Source organism: Emys orbicularis, chromosome 4 (genome assembly GCF_028017835.1).
Source record: "Emys orbicularis isolate rEmyOrb1 chromosome 4, rEmyOrb1.hap1, whole genome shotgun sequence".
Lineage (NCBI taxonomy): Eukaryota > Metazoa > Chordata > Testudines > Emydidae > Emys > Emys orbicularis.
In genome coordinates this window covers 107,361,249-107,374,555 of record NC_088686.1, presented here as the reverse complement: position 1 = coordinate 107,374,555, position 13,307 = coordinate 107,361,249, and the positions used below count along the sequence as shown (strand labels likewise).

The window sequence follows — 13,307 nt, the reverse complement described above, 5'->3', positions numbered from 1 at the left end:
CCTTCCCCACTCCCACCATACAGCCCTCTCCTTTGCAGGCTTCAGGGGTTCAGCACCTCCTGCTGCCATCTGTCCCCTTTCCAACTGGAATATCAGAACAGAGCCCTGCTCTTTTATAGGAGGGGTATGTGGCAAAAACTCACCCACGAGTAGAGCCCTGTGTGGATACAAAATTTGTATCCGCATCCGATCTGCAATCCACAAAAATGGTCTGTGGATATCCGCATTCATGGATGCAGATATCTGAAGATATAAAGTGGATATCCAGGGATTTGCAGGGCTCTACCCATGGGCCAAATTGTACTCTGTTAAAAGCAGTTTAAATCAAGAGTAACTCCATTACTTTCAGAGGATTTACATCACTGTATCTGACTAGAAATAATTTGGCTGGCATTTCTCCACATGGGTTTTTACTTCTGCAGTCTGGTCTGTGCAAATACCTCGGCCAGCAGGGCATTTTCCCCTTAACATTTAAGGCCAACATTGATAAACAAAAGTAGTGTACTGTTTCTAGATGCTGTATCCTTTACTTCCAAAGATGATTTCTTTAGATCAAAGCAGGCACAAGAACAAGCCAACTTTTAAGTTTTAACTTGACATAGCAGAACCCAGAAAAGCATCATGAAGGTAACATGTAAAAGAAAAAAAAAAGTGTGCGACCTTCTTGTTTCTTTATGATATAGAAAAGGCCTGAAACAACTAAAAGTATATTTTATCTTAGAACGATTAAGAATATCAACCCTCTCTTTCCTATTTTTGTTGCATCTCCTTGGAAGACCAAAAAGGCAATGGAAGTTTTTAAAGTCCATGAAGGGTGAAAGATTTTTAATCTTTAAGACAAATAACATTTTTTCCCACATATTTGCTAGGAGTTCAAGTTTTAACAAACCAAAACAAGAAAACCCATGTTTTAAGTTTAGAGTAGCAATTTCTCAACCCCTTAAACAATTGCTTCTTTGAACAGCAAGTTTTAGAGCACACAAGAGTAGTGGCTGTTGCTGATTTCATTAAAGATGTGAAACTATTGTGTGAGCAGAGAAATATGAGACTCCAAGTGTTTAAGCAGATAATAGGAAATCATTTTCTCTAGTTAAAAAGTGACCCTGTTACTAAGTTCTTATAACAGCACGTCCTGGTCGTCTCTGGCAACACTCTACTGGCCTGCCCCCATACCTAGTGAGATCAATGACCAAAAAAAAAAAAAAAGACTCTAAACATGTGAGATCAGGGCTGACAAGTTCAGCTCAACTCCACAACCTTTAATGATTGCGGCTTTGAACAGTTAGCCTTAAAGTTCCCAAAGGGAGAAGTTATTCTCATCGTAGTCCTATGGAATTTGTTCAAAAAGTATCTTTACTAATGGTGACCACACTATAATTAATTGCAATATCCTTTTGAGAGGAAAGGTACCAAGAACTAGCATGAGGACACTAACATTTAGACAGGGGAATTTAAGATAAATTTTAAAAATACAAAGACATTAGTAAAAAAAAAAAATCCTAATTCAGCAAGAAAAGAAATTAAAGTCTGTAGATTTGACATAGGGGCTACTTCCACAAACCATGATAGTCAAAAAAGCATGAATGGCCATAAATAAAAAGAAACAGGAAGGCAAGAAATAAACCAATATAGCTAAACAGCCAGTTGAGAGAGATTATTGGAGTCAAACAGACACCCTTCTGAAAATGAACAGGAGTACTTATGGCACCTTAGAGACTAACAAATTTATTTGAGCATAAGCTTTCATGGGCTACAGCCTACTTCATCGGATGCATGTAGTGGAAAATACAGTACGAAGATATAACTAGTTCCAGCCAGCCCTTGATTGGCTTCAGGTGTCCCAATCAATGTAGCTATCTCCACTGCCTTCTAGAAGGATCTTAATTGGCCCCAGGTGTCTTGATTAACCTGGAGCAACTGCTATTTGGTTACCATGGTACCAAGGATTTGTTTAGCCTGCGGCTAACATACCTGTTCCTCACTACTTTACTGTAGCCATCTGGCCTTGCCCCATCACAATATATATCTTCGTACTGTATTTTCCACTACATGCATCCGATGAAGTAGGCTGTAGCCCATGAAAGCTTATGCGCAAATAAATTTGTTAGTCTCTAAGGTGCCATAAGTACTTTGTGTAATGGCCCATCCACTCCCAGTCTTTATTCAAGCCTAATTTAATGTGTCCAATTTGCAAATTAATTCCAACTCAGCAGTCTCTCGTTGGAGTCTGTTTTTGAAGTTTTTTTATTGTAATATTGTGACATTGTTTCATGTTCTCTGTGTATATATTGTGGCAAAGTTCCTCCTCTACCTTGGTGGGTCCTGCGCTTATTGGCGGATTTGCTCACCTCAGTGATCTTACCCTCTGGTGGAACCGACAGTCTGGGTCAACTCCTCCTGTGTCTGATCAGGAGTTGGGAGGTTTGGGGGGAACCTGGGCCCAGCCTCTACTCCGGGTTCCAGCCCAGGGCCCTGTGGATTGCAGCTGTCTATAGTGCCTCCTGTAACAGCTGCATGACAGCTGCAACTCCCTGGGCTACTTCCCCATGGCCTCCTCCAAACACCTTTACCCTCACCACAGGACCTTCCTCCTGGTGTCTGATAATGCTTGTACTCCTCAGTCCTCCAGCAGCACACCCTCTCACTCTCAGCTCCTCGTGCCTCTTGCTCCCAGCTCCTCACACACACACACCTCACTGACTAACATACATTATCCTAGAGGCTATACCACCTTTCTTCTTATTCATCTCCTTTCTAAGGGCTTGTCTGCACGGTGTGTTAATGCACTGTGCAGACAAGCCCTAAAATAAACAATCCCAATCTTTTCAACCTCTCTTCATATCACAGTTTGCCATCTGGACCCTCTACACAAAATACTCTTTTTGAGGAGGGCTGACCAGCACTGCAGATTGTAGTCAAAATGGCAGCATAACATTGATTTACATAATATCTGATAACATTGTTATGGGTTAGGCTAAACTCCATTAAAGCTGGTGATTTTAATGGCTGCCTTTCATTCAGGATAAGTGTAAAAAGCAATTGAGTTCCTTTATGGAACCAGATGGCTGAAACAATAGGAGCACCATCCAAAACACAAGTGTACGGCAAGCCTTGAGCAGAAGCTGAACCATGTTGCCCAAGGGGTTTTTCCCTGGGACTGAAAGAGCAAATGCAGAATCTAGGTAATTGATTGGTGCAGTTGTGTGTGACAGAAGCAGCAATAAAAATGAGAGAAGCTGAGAGAGAAGCATCAGAAAGCCCAGGAGACAGTCACAGAATCACTGGGAATGTATCCCCGAGAAAAAGCCTAGAGAGAGCTTCTGGGCCAAAGACTGGCTGGAAAGGGGCTTGAAACTGTGAGCAAACTGCTATTTGATTCCTGCTATGTTCAGGGAAAGAGGACTTTATGCATTCTTTGTAAATAGACAGGATTACACTGAAGAAATACCTGACTCCAAATTTCTCCTCCTAACAGGCATGTGAGAGTATTCCTGGCAGTCCATTGAAGATTAAGTGGAGATGTCTCAGTCCCTCGGCACACTGCTGAGACATGAACAAAAGTGGGATTGGGAACCTGAACTAAAAAGGACAAGGCAGGAAGTCCAAAAAAGACAAATGGAAGCAACTTGTTGGACCAACCCTCTGAAAGACAAGAAGTTTATCCTTGAAACTGGACACACAGAGTACAGTATGGGTGCAGCTCTGACAGGTCCATGATCAAGAGAACCAGAGGCATCCACTAGCAAGCTACTCAGCAGAGTGTGAGAGAGTCCTTCTGACAAGAATGGGGAGGCCCTGCAGCACCCTATCATCAGTGGAGGGAAAGTGATCATAGAGACTCACCACCTCTCCTTTAAATACCTACTAAGCCAGAAAAGGGAGAATCAGCAGTGCCAGGACCACTGCATGACACTGGAAGCCATTTTGTTTAATATCTGTACTAATGATCTGGAGGATGGTGTGGACTGCACTCTCAGCAGGTTTGCAGATGACACTAAACTGGGAGATACACTGGAGGGTAGGGATTGGATACAGAGGGACCTAGACAAATTAGAGGATTGGGCCAAAAAAAACCTGATGAGGTTCAACAAGGACAAGTGCAGAGTCCTGCACTTAGGACAGAAGAATCCTATGCACTGCTACAGTCTAGGAACCGAATGGCTAGGTAGCAGTTCTGCAGAAAAGGACCTAGGGGTCGCAGTGGACGAGAAGCTGGATATGAGTCAACAGTGTGCTCTTATTGCCAAGAAGGCTAACGGCATTTTGGGCTGTATACGTAGGGGCATTGCCAGCAGATCGAGGAACGTGATCGTTCCCCTTTATTCGACATTGGTGAGGCCTCATCTGGAGTACTGTGTCCAGTTTTGGGCACAACACTACAAGGAGGATGTGGAAAAATTGGAAAGAGTCCAGCAGAGGGCAACAAAAATGATTAGGGGGCTGGAGCACATGACATGAGGAGAGGCTGAGGGAACTGGGATTGTTTAGTCTCCAGAAGAGAAGAATGAGGGGGGATTTGATAGCTGCTTTCAACTACCTGAAGGGGGGTTCCAAAGAGGATGGAGCTCGGCTGTTCTCAGTGGTGGCAGATGACAGAACAAGGAGCAATGGTCTCAAGTTGCAGTGGGGAAGGTCTAGGTTGGATATTAGGAAACACTATTTCACTAGGAGGGTGGTGAAGCACTGGAATGTGTTACCTAGGGAGATGGTGGAATCTCCTTCCTTGGAGGTTTTTAAGGCCCAGCTTGACAAAGCCCTGACTGGGATGATTTAGTTGGGAATTGGTCCTGCTTTGAGCAGGGGGTTGGACTGGATGACCTCCTGAGGTCCCTTCCAACCCTGATATTCTATGATTCTATGACCTGGAGGCTTGATATAACCCAAACAAGAGAATCAGGAAAGCTCCAAGTTTAGCTCATCTACAGCAATGTAGAGTTACTGGTTCAGAGCCCTCAGATCCTGTGCCCATTGAGACTACCACCCTGCAGAAATTGTGAGCTCTCACATGACCAAGGCTTCTGCCTAGAAAGGGATGTGGATGCAGGAGTAGGACTCCAGTCAGTGTGCAAAACAGCCGGTATAGAGAACTATTCACTCAGCCCTGGATGATCTCATTCAGGAGTTTGTGAGCTGCTCTGATTCTGCCTGATGTCGATTTGTGTATTTCCTGCTCTGATGGACAGGGAGAAAATACAAAAAACAGGAAGAAAAAGATTCTGCTCACGCTGGACCAAATTTTTTTTAAATACATCAGAAGCAGGAAGCCTGCTAAACAACCAGGGGGGCCACTGGACGATCGAGATGCTAAAGGAGCACTCAAAGATGATAAGGTCATTGCAGAGAAACTAAATGGATTCTTTGCATCGGTCTTCACTGTTGAGAATGTGAGGGAGATTCCCAAACCTGAGCCATTCTTTTTGGGTGACAGATCTGAGGAACTGTCCCACATTGAGGTATCATTAGAGGAAGTTTTGAAACAAATTGATAAACTAAACAGTAATAAGTCTCGTGGACCTGATGGTATTCACCCAAGAGCTCTGAAGGAACTCAAATGTGAAATTGCAACACTACTAACTGTCATCTGTAACCTATCATTTAAATCAGCTTCTGTACCAAATGACTGGAGGATAGCTAATGTGATGCCAATTTTTAAAAAGGGCTCCAGAGGTGACCCTGGCAACTACAAGCCAGTAAGCCTCACTTCAGTACCTGGCAAATTGGTTGAAATGATCGTAAAGAACAAAATTGTCAGACACATAGATGAACATAAATTTGTTGGGAAATAGTCAACATGGTTTTTGTAAAGGGAAATCATGCCTCACCAATCTACTAGAATTCTTTGAGGGGGGTCAACAAGCATGTGGACAAAGGGCATCCAGTGGATATAGTGTATTTAGATTTTCAGAGAGCCTCTGACAAGGTACCTCACCAAAGGCTCTTAAGCAAAATAAGCAGTCATGGGATAAGAGAGAAGGTTCTCTCATGGATTGATAACTGGTTAAAAGATAGTAAACAAAGGTAGGAATAAATGGTCAGTTTTCAAAATGGAGAGAGATAAATAGTGGTGTCCCCCAGGGATCTGTACTGGGCCCATCCTATGTAACATTTTCATAAATGATCTGGAAAAAGGGGTAAACAGTGAGATGGCAAAATTTGCAGATGACACACAACTATTCAAGATAGTTAAGTCCTAGGCAGACTGTGAAGAGCTACAAAAGGATCACACAAAACTGGGTGACTGGGCAACAAAATGGCAGATGAAATTTAATGTTAATAAATGCACATTGGAAAACATAATCCTAACTATACATATACAATGATGAGTCTAAATTAGCTGTTACCACTCAAGAAATAGATCTTGTAATCATTGTGGATATTTATCTGAAATCATCCACTCAATGTGCAGAGGCAGTCAAAAAAGCTAACAGAATGTTCGGAATCATCAAGAAAGGGATAGATAAGACAGAAAATACAAGGCACTATCAACCTCTGGAACTCCTTGCCAGAGGCTGTTGTGAAGGCCAATACTATAACGGGGTTCAAAAGGGAGCTAGATAGATTCATGGAAGATAGGTTCATCAATGGCTATTAGCCAGGATGGGCAGGAATGGTGTCCCTAGCCTCTGTTTGCCAGAAGCTGGATTGGGTGACAGGGCATGGATCACTTGATGATAACTTGTCTGTTCATTCCCTTTGGGGCACCTGCCATTGGCCACTGTCGGAGGACAGGATACTGGGCTTGATGGACCTTTGGTCTGACCCAGTATGGCAGTTCTTATGAACTAGTTTCTCTTGTGGATCAATTAGTTCAGGATAATGACCTGAGAGTCTGTTGGACGAAAGAGAAGGGACTCTTGGAGAAGAAAGGCCCTCACAAACAAGGAATGACATGGCTGATCAGCTATCCTGAGTAGGAGCTCTAACTGATACCCACTGATACCCCCTGGACTTCCAAGCCCTTCCTGTAGTTACCGTAGTCATAGATACTGAGTGCAAGCTGAGCACTAGGAACCAGAAACCATGGTAGTCACTCCTGGAAGAGAGGATCCTCCCAAAGCACCCTGGTCTTTGTCCTCAAAGACCTCACAGAGGCACAACTAAAGGATTAATGGTGCCCAAGCTTTATCAATGCATAAAGGACCCTGTAACCCATCCTATCACATCTGAGGAACTGGCAAAGGATGAACCTCCAGAGATCATGTTCAATCAAAGAGATAGGGTTACTGTCCATAAAAACTCCTGACCTACATCCAGGAATGAAACAGCATTCCCCAGCGTGTGGTCCCACGTCCTACCATGGGATTATGCTACTCCGTGCACATGAGAGATTTTGTGAACATGCCCCAATACCATATATGATCATCTGAAACAGACTCCTTCTGACCTGAGTAAGAAAGTAGCTAGTTATGTCCAGGGAAGCCTCGGCTGCATTAAGTTCCAGTCCACACAACCTACACACTGTGCACCCAACAGGGCTAGGGAATCTCCTTCCCCTAGTCAGGCATTCAAACTGACAGGGTGGGCCCAGAGACCTATTCCTCCCAATAAAATCAGTACATGTTCACAATAACCTGCCTGTTGACAGAGTGGGTGGAAGGTTTACCTGCCAGTGATACAGCTCATACAACAGCCACACTATCACTAAATCATTTTTTCAGTAGATGGCGTCTGCCCCTTGGCAGAAACTCAGACAGAGGATCTCACTTGATCTCAGAGGTGATACATATGCTGTGCAAGACACTAGGACTAAAACAGAAGCTCCATATTCTACATCACCCTCAATCCTCCAGACAGGTCAAGTACATGAACTGGACAAGGATATTTATCACTAAGATATTGGCCTCAGAAAATGCTCACCACCGGCTGGGACCTGAAACTGCCACTAGCATTAATTGGCCATGGGATCAATTCCAAACAATTCACAAATGTTACCCCTTTCAAGCTTCTGGCAGGTGCAACTTGGGTCCTCACCATGAATCTGCTATTCCAGACTCCAGACACAAGAGTTACGACTGTCATCCAACAATGCTTAGTAGAATTAAAGCATCTCTTGCAAACCATATTTTCATTTGCTTGACAGAAGCCAGAGGAGAGTGCCCAGGAACAAAAGCCTTGTTAGGATACAAACGCTTCTGAGGGAACGTCATACTGGGTCAGGGTATTTTATTTTGACTATACTGTATCAAAAAGAAGAGAAGGGTCAAAAAGTTCCAACCTAGTTGGAAAGGGTGTTACCTCACCACAGACAAAATCTCCCCTGTAGCATATAAAATCAAAGTGCTGGAGGGAAGGCAAAGCCCCATCTTCAAATTGGTTCATAAAAGCCAAATTAAGCCCTGGAAAATCCAATAAGTTACTCCTTCAGCTCAGGAAAAAGACCTGGGCTTCACTATGGTATGCTGAATGGCAACTGTGGATTGCTCAGTGACAACGTCTGCTCAATGTGTAGCAGCAGTACAAAAGCAAACAAAACATTAGGAGTATATAAGAAATAGTATGGACAAAAATACACAAAATAAATGGCATTACATAAATCAGTGGTGGACCCTAGCCAGGAATACTGTTCATTTCTGGTCATCCCAACTCCAAAACTATATAGCAGAATCAGAGGGAGTTCGGAGAAAACTGCAAGAAAGATTAGGAGCAAGGAAAAACTCAAATAAATAGACTGAAAAGACTGGAACTCCTTACCTTTGAGAAAAGACAAATGTCATGACAAAATAATGAATAGTATATAGAGAAGATAGACTGGGAACTTCTATTCACCCTGTCTTCTGATAGACTATCAAGGGGACATTTAATAAACTTGAAAGATGGCAAATTAAAAACTGATAAAAATACTCTTTCACACAATGCTTAATAAGCCCGTGGAATTTATTGCCATAGTGTATTGAGGCCAAATGTCTAGCAGAATTAAACAAAGGATTATCTATTTATAGGGATAACAAGCCTATCTAGTTATAATACTAAACATTTGAAAAATTAACAAGAGTTTTGGAAATGATATAATAAATTTATGCTTCAGGGCATAAGTCCTGATCCCTCCCCCAACCCCACTCCTCCCTTCCTATTGGGGTCACAAGGAAACTCACTCTACAGGCAGGTTGTCCCATAACTGCCTACTGTAGGGTTTCTAGCACCTTCCTCTGTAGTATCTGGCAGGGGCCACTGTCAGAGGCAGAATACTGTACTTGATGGACCAGTGGTAGCATGGCAGTTCCTATTTTCCTAAAAATGCATGTGCAACCTGGGAGGTCAGGCCCCATCTGCTCTGCAGTTTCCCTTGATTCACTCTGACTCCTTCCAGGTTGTGGAATCTCTTTGGTGTCATTAGTTTGCTGCTGCGCCTGCTACTGGTGCTGTGGGGGATATTCATGGAGAAATGACTCTCAGGAGTCAGAGTCACTTTGGATTTTTTTACCTGTCTCTTTCTCCTGTTCAAGTTTCACGGCAGAGTTGTTGAGATTCAGGGTAGAGAAGATTTTGATAGCTACGGCCACAGCACTCTCCTGACCATAATGTTCTTTCAGGAGTCTCGCAGCATCTATCCTGTCAGCCTTCTCCAGTTTACTCCAGGGGATTGAGGGTTTGTCATCAAAGACAAACTCAGGTAATTTGTGTATAAATTTTTTAAAGTCTTGCTCTGCAAGATCTTCCAGTCCCTGCAGGAGGACGTCAGTTGGTGTCTTTCTGCTCATCATGAGGATATTAAGAACTATCTGAAACAAGCACAGTAGAGGATTAATGCTAAACTGTGGACATCATGAAGTTGTGATCCCAACAATTAAGTGCACCCAGTGACTGCACAAAAACACCTTTCCATGTACCCACTTACCAGATTTTGTCCAGTTCCATGTGTCACATTTTATCCAAGTTACTTACTGAGATAATTTGTACATTTATAAGTTTGCATATAACAAACTTCAGCTTGTGAGGTCACATCCTGGCCCAAGCAGTGGCATGGGTATGACAGCTCTGTACAAAACTTGGCAGCTGTGCCTGAGGGAAGCTGGTGGCTCTCTGGGTGGGTGCTGGAGCACCTTGGGATAGCTGGAAGTGTGGGGTGGGTGAGTGCTGGGGTTACAGGGATTGGTGGGATGGAGTTACTGGGGGTGGGCATTTTGGGGGGATCTGAGGCTACTGGGGTGCCTGGAGTTGTTTGTTGGCTGCTGGGGCGGTGCTGGGGTGGCTGGTGCTAGGTTGAGGGTGGCACTGCTGAAGGGAGTGGGTGATACTGGTGGCGATGGTGGGTGTGAGGGTGGCTGCAGGGGATGCTTGTGGGGAGCCTGGTGCAGAGGCTGCAGGGGATGGTGGGGGCCTGGCACCAATACTGGGCCTCCCACCTTGTGCTGCTCCCGCCTTTGTCTGCTCCTTCCTACACAGGGCCCAGCCAGGGGAACAGCAGGACAGAAAGTGACTGGCTGCCTGCTCAGGAGAGTGCTGTGCACGTAGCTATCAAAATCTTCACTAGCCTGCCTGCTCAGCCAGTTCCACAGTGGTCTCTAGAGGCCAAAATGCACAAGTGCAGCCCCTGTCCACATCTCTGCCAAACGTGTGACCTTCAGGTGGAGCTGTGGGCAGGTGGGACAGGGACAGGGGTGCTGGAACAATTTTTATAGTGGGGGTGCTGAGGCATTGAACCACACTGTAAACCCTGTATATGATGGAAACCACTTCAAGCCAGGGAGTTCAGTCAGGGCCCAATTGAGCACCCAGAAGGACCTCACAAAGCAGGCCCAAAGCTGAACGCAAACAGAGTTGCCAGGATATACTCGTAATCAACCCTGTCCAATGCCTTTTCCAGGTTGAGGGTTAAGGAAGTGTATGAAAGACCATATCTACTGGCCAAACAGAGCAAGTCCCTCCCCAGAAACCAATTGCTGAATACGGTCTAGTCTGGATGCACAAGTCTGGTCAGAGTGAATCAATAGCACCAGCTCAGACTGCAGTTGCAGCAAGATGGCCTTCACTAGAACCTTTAGTCCATATAGAGGAGTGATACCAGGTGACAATTCCTCAGGTCGCAGAGATCCTGCTTCTTTGGCACCAGCGCAAGCACTGCTTGCCTGTCTGAAAGGGAGAGCGTTCCATTCCCCAGAGATTCAGTCCAGAACATGGATGAAGTCCCGAATGAGAATGTCTCAGAACACGTGGAAGAAACCTGCAGTCAGTCTTTTGATGCCCAGAAATTGTTGATGGGCATAAGATGCAAGTCTTCTAAACTCCAGGTTCTTTGTTCAGATGGGTCTGAAGGACAAACATCCACTGACAAAAGTGCAGATGTTCTTGATCAAAGCAAATACAAAAGGTTTCTGCATAGGCAGCAATGGCAGCAAGTTCTTCTACGGTATGAGCAGCACAGGAGGACTGCCCTTTTTAACCAGCAGCCAGGGTCTATATAAGAATCAAAGTGGCTTCCTCCACAAGCACTGAATTACAACTCATGGATCAAATCCTCTTTGCTATTTTAATTAGAGTAATTTTGTTGAAGCCAATGGTACTAGCTTTGAGAGGAAAGCGAGCAACTTCTGACCCCACATCTTTAATGTTCACGTACTGATTAATGAATTCAGAGCAGATCAAAATTAATCAGAACAGAGAACATTCTGTACCATTCCAGCCCCCGTTTGTAACACACAATCTTAACTCTTCCCTGATTTGACAGATTCAGTTTTTTGTAACTATTCACCAAAGAGTTAGAACAAACAATGTTCAGATTCTGGGATATTCACAAATGTTCATCATCATTATTTACAGTGTGTTGTTTGTCATCTATGTTGTGCAGCACTGTTCCTGCTCCATGAAAGGATATTTTATTTTTTTCAAAACAGGAGACAGATCACATAATGACTAAGGAGCTTCCAAACAGATGTTCAAGTGAAAATTATTTGTCCAGACATTTTTCATTTCAGATTATTGAATTTCACATTATTGAATTATTTTCCTGAATAATCCGGCACTTATCTGAATGTTCACAGATAACAACTAATAAAGACTCCTCAAATAGCATTTTAAATCACTAGTCTGCTGTGTTTGTAAATGGCCCTCAGCTGTGTTCGCACTGATGCCCATGATAAAGGAAATGCAGTGTGCAGGCAAATATAATGCAAGATCAGAAACACCATTAAAGAAACAGAGCATATTCATACCAGAGGAGTGGAACCCGCTCTGTCATGGACATTGCCCCCCACACCATGGTCCACCAGAGATCTAAAGCTGCATATTAATTGCACATCCCACTGCCTCTGGATTTTGGAAACCCACATTCTCAACCCTATTGCTCTCGCACTGTCACAACTCAGTTTCTATTGACTCTGATTACTGTGCACATACAGCAGCTCCAGAGTAATCAGGCCCACACTTCTTTCTACAGAGCATCAGAGACATGAATAATCCCTGTACTTTGTATTGTCTCCAGCTCCTCGCTCATGACAGGAAGAGAGAGCTGAATTCAATTTCTGTTTGAGGACTGGGTGTTTCATGTTACCTTTCATGCACACTCCAGACATTAGACAGAAGGATGGGCCGCTGTATCTCTAGTTTGTTTTTAAGCCTTTGTATTGTATAACAAGCTCCATGAGGCTTAGTCATAGAATCACAGAAATGTAGGGCTGGAAGGGACCTCAAGAGGTCATCAGGTCCACTCCCCATCCATCCCCGCATGCTAAGGAAGGCCCAAGTAAACTTAGACCATCCTTGATAGTGTTTGTTCAACCTGTTCTTAAAAACCTCCAATGACTGGTTTCAGAGTAGCAGCCGTGTTAGTCTGTATCCGCAAAAAGAACAGGAGTACTTGTGGCACCTTAAAGACTAACAAATTTATTAGAGCATAAGCTTTCGTGGGCTACAACCCACTTCTTCGGGACTCCACAGCCGCCCTTGGAAGCCTGTTCCAGAGCTTAACAATTGTTACAGTAAGAAAGACTTTCCTAATATTGAATCTAAATCTTCTTTGCTGCAGATTAAGCCCATTACTTCGTGTCCTGCCGTCTGTGGACATGGAGAACAACTGATGACCGTCCTTTTTATAATGGTCCTTAACATATTTGCAGTCTCTTCTCAGGTCCCCCAATCAGTCTTCTTTATTCAAGACTAAACATGCCCAGTTTTGTCTTTACTGAATTTCATCTTGTTGATTTCAGACCAATTCTCCAATTTGGCAGGGTCATCTTTAATTCCAATTTTGTCCTCTGAAGTGCTCACAATCCCTTTCAGCTTGGTGCCATTCACACATTTTATAAGCATACTCTCTACTCTACTATCCAAGTTATTAATGAAACTGTTGAATAGTACTGGACCCAGGACTG

At 43.8% G+C, this 13,307-nt stretch overlaps 1 pseudogene; it reads right to left on the bottom strand.

Moving 5' to 3' along the window:
* The window catches only part of LOC135877782 (NACHT, LRR and PYD domains-containing protein 3-like), a 99,003-nt pseudogene extending 89,305 nt beyond the window's left edge, over positions 1 to 9,698 (bottom strand).
* Positions 9,699 to 13,307: the final 3,609 nt, after the last annotated feature.